Source organism: Chiloscyllium plagiosum, unplaced genomic scaffold (assembly GCF_037043375.1).
Source record: "Chiloscyllium plagiosum isolate Xiang-an unplaced genomic scaffold, Cpla_swu_hap1 HiC_scaffold_20, whole genome shotgun sequence".
Lineage (NCBI taxonomy): Eukaryota > Metazoa > Chordata > Chondrichthyes > Orectolobiformes > Hemiscylliidae > Chiloscyllium > Chiloscyllium plagiosum.
The window spans coordinates 25,597,664-25,607,794 of NW_028270158.1; positions in this window are offsets into that span (position 1 = coordinate 25,597,664).

The window sequence follows — 10,131 nt, forward strand, 5'->3', positions numbered from 1 at the left end:
GCATTTTTTGCATCCCAGCATACATACCTCCTCCTTTATGTTTAAAAGGGATTATTTTAGTTTAGTTAATTTGGTGAGCTCACTTCATGTAAGCTCAAATTAGCACCTTCAAACTTTGTTGTTCAAATGCTTCAAGGCTAACATGGATATAGCATGTGGCAAGTTTAGGGCACTCAGTGAATGAATAATATCGGATTTTATTCAATACAATCAAGTAAGATACTCTGCTGACAATTAAGAACTGTTTAAGTAATCAATTCAAAATTGTACTCATCAGGAGTACAAAATACACCTCAAACTGGATCCAAGCCCCATCTCTCAGACAGGAAATCCTTCCTTCCTCAAGACAAAACACATTTTCATGTTGACCTGAGTCACTGAATAACTGTGCCTGAAAATTGCTAAAAATATTGGATAGAAGCCGGTTTTGAGTCCAGTCTCAAGCAACTGTCTGTGTAGAGTTTGCACATTCTCCCCATATCTGTGTGGGTTTCCTCTGGGTGCTCCAGTTTCCTCCCATAAACCAAAGATGTGCAGGTCCAGTGAATTGGCTGTGCTAAATTGCCCAAAGTGCTTTCAGGGATGTGTAGGTTAGGTGCATTTGTCAGGGGTAAATGTAGAGTAGAGGTCAGGGTGAGACACTCTTCTGAGGGTCAGTGTGGACTTGTTGGGCTGAAGGGCCTGTTTCCAGATTCTAATTCTAAAGTCCCTGACTGACTATCCTGACCTTAAATTCTCATATTTACAAGAAGTCCCTGGTTGGCTTTAATGAAACAGATATCTTTAGATAACCTTAATGAAACAGATACCTTCAGATCAATTTAAAACAAGGGGCAGATCCACACTTCATCTACTCTCAAGAAGAGATGGCAATCAGCACACCTACTTCATCATCCCTTCTGAGAGTAACCCCTCTTAATGATAAGTTGTTGAAATCCAATTCACTTATAATGTCATAATGGTTAATTGGATCTTTCTATGCATACATGATTTTTCTTGCTCTAAGATAATGGAGTTCTCAGTGTGTACGCTGATCTTAAAAAGAAGCTAGTGTTCTTAAGCTTTTTTGCAAGATCAACACCACTGTTAGGACACCCAGAGATCTTTTTCTGAACCCGTTCCCAAAGTCTGCTCTTAGAATACCATTTGGACATAATTATTAATATTTATTCGTAATTATTAATTAAATAAAGCCTTCATTCAGTACTGATTATTAATTACTTGCTCTTCAATTACAGCATAATTGAGGTGCATCTTCTAACACTTGTTTCTGGCACTGCTTAATTTAGTGTGGAATTGTTGAGTATATCGATACAAAAATAGCCTCTTCCCCTTCTTAGGCTAACAAAATACATGTGTTTGTAAAAAGTCTCTAAGAATATCGGATTAAGTAAATCTTAAACTAAAATTTAAAACTCAGAATCCACCCTTCAATCTCGATGGTGGTCCCATAACGGTAGATGGTTTCATTCATCTTCTCCGTGCACCTCCTCCTTAACCTTTCAGACCTGCTTCTCATTTTGACAACTCACTCGTACCCCATGCCCTCCCATTTGATGATGTCGCATGATTGATGGCTACATCCCATGCCCCTTATCCAGGCCCTGCCTCCAAATATATCTTGGATCTCCTCTCGATAATATCGTGTTTGGATGGTTGACAGCAACTTTGCACCCTATCTCAGCTCCTGCATCACCATTCAACATCTTCCCTTCAATGATGTATGAGTGAGAAAGAAAGAAGGATAGTGGGAGAGAGTGAGCAAAAAGGGGTAAGAGAGTCGGTGAAAAAGAGAGTCTGAGGGAAAGGGATCTGAATGTAGTTGATGGTAATCAGAACGTGTCAGAGCATAAGTAATTAGCTTGTAGCCTAATTTGAGGATGGTGACTCCCTGCAGCCAATGTAGAAAGAAGAACTACTGGATCACAAAAAAAAGGTGGGAAGGCAAGTGGTGGGGATGAGATAAACAGTCTGCAGAGGCATGTAGACAGGCTCAGTAAGTGGGCGAAAACTTAGCAAATGCAATATAATGTGGGAAAATTGTGGTCATGTACTTTTGCAGGAAGAATAGAAGAGGTGTACTTTATTTAAATGAGGAGACATAGGATAAAGCTGCAGCACAGAGTGATTTAAGGGTCTTAGTACATGAACCACAAAAAGCTAGCACCTAATTTCAGAAAGTAACAGGGAAGGCAAATGGAACGTTAGCTTTTATTTCAAAGGGAATGGGGTACAAAAATAAAGAAGTCTTGGTCAAACTATGCAAGACACTAGTAAGAACACATTTCGGGCATAAGCCCTTCATCAGGAATGAGTCTGGTGGGCCAAGGGGCTGAGAGATAAATGGGAGGAGAGTGAGGCTGGGGGAGAGGCAGCTGGAAATGCAATTGGTACATGAGGTTGGGGGCGTGATGATGATAGGTCAGATAGGAGAATGGAGCAGATAGGTGGGAAGGAAGATGGACAGGTAGGATCGTTCAAGAGGGCGATGCCAAGTTGGAAGGTTGGGACTGGGATAATGTGGGGGGAGGCGAAACTGGTGAAATCCACATTGATCCTGCATGGATAGAGGGTGCCAAGGTAGAAGATGAGGCATTCTTCCTCCAGAAGTCAGGTAGTTAGGATTTGGTGTTGGAGGAGGCCCAGGACCTGCATGTTGTTGATGGCGTTGGAGGGGGAGTTTTAGTGTTCAGCCACAGGGTGGTGGGGTTGGTTAGTGCAGGTTTCCCAGAGATGTTCCCTGAAATGATCCGTAAGTTGGCGTCCTGTTTCCCCAGTGTAGACGAGACCACATCTCTGGGACACCCGCACTAACCAACCTCAGCACCTTGTGGCTGAACACCTTAACTCCCCCTCCCACTCCGCAAAGGACATGCAGGTCCTGGGCCTCCTCCATTGCCAAACCCTAACCACCCAACACCAGGAGGAAGAACACCTCATCTTCTGCCTTGGGACCCTCCAACCTCACGGGACCAATGTGGATTGCACCAGCTTCCCCATCTCCCCTCCCCCCACCTTATCCCAGTCCCAACCTTCCAACTTGGCACCACCCTCTTTAACGGTCCTACCTGTCCATCTTCTTTCCCACCTATCTGCTCCACCCTCCTCTCCAATCTATCACTTTTACCCCCACCTTAATCTATCTATCACATTCCCAGCTACCTTCCCCTTAGCCCCACACCCCTCCCATTTATCTCTCAGCCTCATTGACCCACCAGCCTCATTCCTGTTGAAGGCCTTATGCCCGAAACATCAATTCTCATGCTCCTTCGGTGTTGCCTGACCAGCTGTGCTTTTCCAGCACCACACTCTCGACTCTGATCTCCAGCATCTGCAGTCCTCACTCTTTACTAGTAAGAACATACCTGGAACATACTATGAACAGTTTTGGTCTCTTTGCCTAACTTAAGGTATATTGGCATTGGAGACAGCCCAAAGAATGCTCACTACATTGTCCCCTAGGTATGGCGGGATTTTCTTCTGAGGAAAATTAATTCAGTAGGGTTGGGCTTGTGCTTATTAGAGTTTAGAGGAATACGTGGAAATCTTAATGAAACTTCTAAAATTCTTAAAGGAGCTTGGCAGGGTCGATGTGGAGAGGCTGTTTCCCCTTGTGGGACCAGAGGGCTTCATCTCAGAGTAAGGAGTCCCACCCTTAAAATGAGATGAGAAGGAAAATTTTCTCTCAGAGAGTGGTGAACTGTACCAATAAGAGCTGTCAAGGCTGAGACAGACAGATTTCTAATCATTAAGGGATTCAAGGATTTTGTGGATAAGGCAGGAAAGTAGAGTTGCAGATTATCAGAAAAGCCATGATCTCTTTTAATAGCAGAGCAGAGTTGATGGACTGAATGGCCTCCTTCTGCTCCTATAACTGATGGTCTTAACCTTGTGCAGTCTTTCCTATCACATTTACTAATTACATTATTCCAATTATATAGATATTTTTGAAAAGGGATGACATTTGGGGATATATACAGAGAGTTTTTGATGTTTGACAGTGCAGACGTTTCTCCAATTTGATTATTTTTTTAATTCCTTAATGCTAAGCCAAAGTCTAGTAAGGCAATTGCCTCGATGCAGAGTAAAGCTCCCTCTGCTGTCCTGATGCCCAACAATGCTCCTCAGTCCCAAGGTCCACACCTAAACATTCATATATCACTTGATGTTATTAGAATTTCCATTTCCTCATGCTTCAACTTATTGTAGACTCTCAATTCTACATAGGGTTAGACAGACAGACAGTCATTTCAAAAACTCACAACGTTTTGTAAAATTACAGCTCATTTATCTTGTCCAAGACTTAAGGGCATTAGTTCTCGAGGTTAAGGATTTTCATAATCATGAAAACAAATATAGCAACTAAAATGAGTGTTCTCTCTCTCTCTCTCTCTCTCACCCCTACTCTTCTTGTAGCTTCCCCTTCCTTTTTCTTTATTTTCCCGTATCGTTTCTCTCCCTCTCCCCTTCAACTCTTCTCCTTCCACTTCCTTATCCTTCCCATCCCTTCTTCCACTATTCCACCCCTTTCCCTGCTGTAGCTGGATTTTTTAGTTAGTGAAAGGAGAGGGGATAATCTGTCCGTGTGAATATTTGGTATCCCCAGCTGTCTGTAAGGACCAGTGATTCAGGCTATGGTATTCTGTTCAAGAATCTCTTCAGATCTATTATCACCAGACCAATGCTTAACTTCCTCCAGCTCACTGCTGTGTGTGGGAGTATGAAAGGATTGTTTGTTATAGTCTCTTTCATAATCTCAGGACATCCTAAAGCGCTTTACTGGTATTTAAGTACTTTTGAAATGTCGTTGCTGTTATCTTGTAGGAAATTTCAGAAGCAGGCATCCACACATTGCAGAATGATAATGGCCAGATAATCTGGCAAATTTTATTGAGTTGGGAACAGAACTGTCCCAGATAAATGAGAATGCACGATTGGCAGGCAAAATTGTAATGGAACAATGGGCTGCCTTTAATGAGGAATTTGTTCAGGGATAGTTGTGATAGATTCCAATTTGGACGAGAGGTAGAACAAACAAAGCAGAGCTCTGTGGATAATGAAGAGATGACAGAGAGTAAGATGAAGGTGAAAGTGAAAAAAGAAATGTGTATGACAAATGTGAGGCTGTTAATACAACTGAGGGCCAAGCTGAGTGATGAAAACTCAGACGAGTACCTAACATAAAAGAGCAGAAGTTTAAAGCTGGTTAGGGACATAAAAGAAGACCTATGCAGGAAGCAGTGGGCCTGGTTGAGATATGAAATGAACATTTTACGTCCACATTTACTGAGGAAGAGGCTGCTACCAAAGTCATAACGAAAGAGGAGGTCACTGAGGTAGTAAATAGGCTAACAATTGATAAAGAACAGGTGCCAAAATGGTTGATTGGACTTAAGGTTCAAAGTGCCCAGAACCAGATGAGATGCATTCAAGGTTTCTGAGGGGAAATTAAGGAATGACGTCCCAGTATCTTTCATCCTCCCTTCAAAAGGAGGAATTTCAGAGGACTGGAAAATTCCAAATGTTACACCCTGTTTCAAAAGGGCATAAGGATAAACTCAGCAACTACAATTAACCTCCATGGGGGAAACGTTTAGAAATTATCATTTTGGACAAAATTAAGTCACTTGGACAAGATTAGTTAATGAAAGCCTGCACAGATTTGTTAAAGACTTTAATTTGATACAGTTTTTTGATGAGGTATTCGAGACAGTGAATGTGGGAAATGCAGTTGTGTGGTGTATATGGACCTCCAACAATTTGGAAAGTGTTACGTAACAGCTTGTCAGTAAGTTCCAAATCCTTGAAATAAAGGGAAAGTGACAACATGAACACAAAGCTGACTGAGAGGTAAGAAACAGAATTGTGGCAAATGGTTGTTTCTCAGACATAAAGAAGATTAACAGCAGAGTTCCCCAAGGGCTGGTACCAGGAACATTGTTTTTCTTGATATATATTCATGAGCTGGACTTGGGTGTGCAGGACATAAAATTCAAAACTCACAGCTAACAAAAAAGTTGAAGTGAACTTTGAGGAAGCTGTTGATAAACTTCAAAAGGACTTAGACGGGGCATATACATGGGAAGTGGAGTGGGAAATGAGACATTTACAGAGTTATAGAGTCATAGAGCACGGAATCAGACCCTTCAATCCAACTGACCAGACATCCCAATCTGACCTAGTCCCATTTGCCAGCACTTGGCCCATATCCCTGTAAACCCATCCTATTCATATACCCATCTGGATGCCTTTTAAATGTGGCAATTGTACCAGCCTCCACCACTTCCTCTGGCAGCTCATTCCATAAACATACCACCCTTTGCATGAAAACATTGTTCATTAGGTCCTTTACAAACCTTTCCCTTCTCACCCTAAACCTATGTTCTCTATGTTTTGGACTCCCCACCCTCGAAAAAAGACCTTGGATATTCACCCTGTCCATGCCCTTCATGACTTTATAAACCTCTATAAGATCACCCCTCAAACTCTGATGCTCCAGGAAAAACAGCCCCAACCTATTCAGCCACTCCCTAGAGATCAAACTCTATAGTCCCAGCAACATCCTTGTAAACCTTTTCTGCACCATGTCAAGTTTTTATTTTATTCATTCATAAGATGAGGGCATCGCTGGCATTTATTGTCCATCCCTAATTGCCCAGAGGATAGTTAAGAGTCAAACATATTGGTGTGGGTCTTGGAATCATATGTAGGCCAGACAAGGATGGCAGCTTCCTTCCCTAAAGGCCATGAGTGAAACAGATGAGTTTTTCCAACAATCAATTCATGGTCATCATTAGACTCTTACTTCCAGAGTTTACTAGATTCAAATTATACTGTCCGCTGTGGCAGGGTTTGAACCTGGGTCCCCAGAACATTACCTGAGTCTCTAGATTAACAGCCTAGCAATAATACCACTAGGCCATTGCTAACAACCCCTAAGCAGTCCTTGGCTTTCCAAATGCAAGCAAATCCTGTCTCTCCAAATCCCCTCCAACCACTTACCTACCACTGAGGTCAGGCTCACCAGTCTATAGATCCCTGGCTTTTCCTTACCATCTTTCTTTAAAAAATGGCACTAAATTAGCCAGTTTCCAACTTTCTGGCTACTCACCCATGGCTATTGATGACACAAATATCTCAGCAACAGGCCAACAATCTCTTCCCTAGCTTCCCCCAAAGTTCTGGGAAACACCTGATCAGATCCTGAGGATTTACCTACCTTCATGTGTTTTAAGATCTCCAGCACCCCCTCTTCTGTAATAAGAACTTTTTTCAAGACATCACTATTTATTTTCCAAAGTTCCTTAGCTTCCATTTCGTTCTCCACTCTAAATATTGATGCCAAATATTCATTTAGTATCTCACACATCTACTGTGGTTCCACATATAGACAGCCTTGTTGATCTGTAAGAGGCCCTATTCTCTCCCTAGTTATTCTTTTGTGCTTAATGTACTTATAGAAGCATTTGGATTCTCCTTAATCCTATTTGCCAAAGCTATTTCATGCCCCCTTTTCCTGCACTCCTGACTTCCCTCTTGCGTATACTCCTACAACTGTTATATTCTTATAGGGATTCACCCAACCCCAGCTGTCTATACCTGATTATGCTGCCTTCTTTTTTCTGAACCAGAACATCAATTGCTCTTGTCTTCCAGCTTATCCTACACGTACCAGCCTTATCCTTCACACTAACAGGAACAATCTGTTACTGAACTTTTTTTATCTCATTTTTACAGGCCTCCCATTTTTAAATCATTCCTTTACCTGTGAATAGTCTGTCCCAATAAACTTTTGAAAGTTCTAGTCTAATACTATCATAACGGACCTTACTCCAATTTAGAACTTTAACTTTTTGATCAATCCTTTTCTTTTCCGTAACTATTTTAATTCTAATAGAATTATGATCACTTTCCTCAAAGTGCTCGCCCACTGATACCTCAGTCACTTGCCCTGCCTTATTTCCCAACAGAGGGCCAAGTATTGCTCTTTCTCTAGTAGGAACATCAAGCAGAAGCAATAAAAACTAAAGAGCACAATTCTAAAATCTGTGCAGGAACTTAGCTACCTGAACACAAATCATCACACAGGTTGAGAAAATGGCTGAAAAGCATATATGATCTAGAGCATTATTAATCGAACAATACAGAATGTTTTAATGAATGTTTAAAAATCTCTGGTTTGGCCTGAGTGAAACTCTCATGTCTAAGACTGGGAACCACACTTAAAAAGGCATGTGGGGGTTCTAGAGAGGGTGTAGAAAAATATATTGTAGGAATGAGGGATTCTAGATATGAGGGTAGATTGGAGAAGCTGGGTCTGTTTTCCATGGGGAAGAGAATACTGAAAGGAGATTTGGTAGATGTGTTCAAAATCATGTGGACAGAGCAGATAAAGAGAAACTGCTCCCATTGGCCTTGATCTATCTGACTCAGAGATAACAGTGCTACCAATTGAACCACGGATAACATGACAGGCATAGAAATCTATCCAATTTGCCGATGCAAGAGTCACTGTGTTCTAAGAGTAATAGATGCTGAGTCAGACATAAAACCATACAATATGTAAATACTTGCTTTCTGAAGTTAAGCAGACACAAGCCTGGTTAGTATGTAGCTGGGAGATTGCATGGGCCGATCAGGTGCAGTGGAAAGAGGGCTCTTGTGGTGCAGTGTTGAAAAATGTGGTGCTGGAAAAACACAGCAGGCCAGCAGCATCCGAAACGTCGATTCTCCTGCTCCTCGGATGCTGCCTATCCTGCTGTGTTTTTTCAACTCTGGTCTCCAGCATCTGAAGTCCTCACTTTTTCTTTCTTGTGGTGCAGTGGTAATGTTCCTACCTCTGAGCCAAAAGACCCACCTGCTTCAGAGGTGCACAATAACATATCTGAGCAAGGGAATTGGTTTAGCTCCGTTGGCTGGATTGTTGGTTTACAAAGCAGTGCGATGCCAACAGCGTGGGTTCAATTCCCACCACCGGTTTGAGGTTACCATGAAGGACTGTCCTTCTCATCCCCTTCCCTCACCTGAGGTCTGGTGGCCCTCAGGTTAAATCACCACCTGTCGCTTCTCTCTAAGGAGAAAATAGCTCCTATGGCCTGGTAAGATTATGGCAACACATAACAAACTCTAGACCCTAAGAAGTGCTTTGAGATAGTTCAATACATTGAGGTGATTCTGAAATATGAGAATCAGAGCTGTCACAATATCCTACATGAATCATGCAAATACTGTTGTTGGGTTTCATAGTTCAGCCAATAATTGGACTGGAGGATATAATTTCTTTAATTATGAGTACAGGTTACATAACCTTGATTTGTACTCATTTCAATTTGGAATATTAAAGACTAGTCTAATTGAAATATTTAAAATTACAAAAGGATTTGATGGTGTTGGTACAAAGAACCAACTTCAGCTGGTTGGGAAATGTTAAACAATGTTAAAGTTAGAGCCAAGTTATTCAGGAACAAAATCAGGAACATTTTTTCCACAAAACAGCATCAGAAATCTCTGCTCCAAAAGGTTGTAGCTGCTGGGAGTCTCTCAAAGCTTTCAAGACTAAGATTGGCTGATTTTTAATCGTTAAGGAATATGGTGTTAATGGGGATGAGATAAAACTAGCCTTGAGTTGACTGAATAGTAAAACAATTGTAAACAATTCAATGGTCTATTCTAATTCCTACATAATTTGAACTTTATTAGAAATATTTAAAATATTGGCCAAGAGGGAGTTTGGCAAGCTAATGTAGAAGGCCCACTAGGTGGTGCTCTTCCCTCAAATTGAATTACATTAATGGAAGGCAATAAAATACGTTGGAGCCGTGAATTTCACGTGTTCTTTAGTACAAGAGTAACAAGTTTCATATCTATAATCATTCAGTGTTGGATGCTTAAATCTTTGCACAGATTAACATTAGGAGAAAGTGAGGACTGCAGATGCTGGAGATCAGAGCTGAAAGTGTGTTGCTGGAAAAGTGTAGCACGTCAGGCAGCATCCAAGGAGCAGGAGAATCGACGTTTCGGGCATGAGGAAGGAATCCTGAAGAAGGGCTCATGCCTGAAACATCGGTTCTCCTGCTCCTTGGATGCTGCCTGACCTGCTGCGCTTTTCCAGCACTACATTTTCAGCACAGA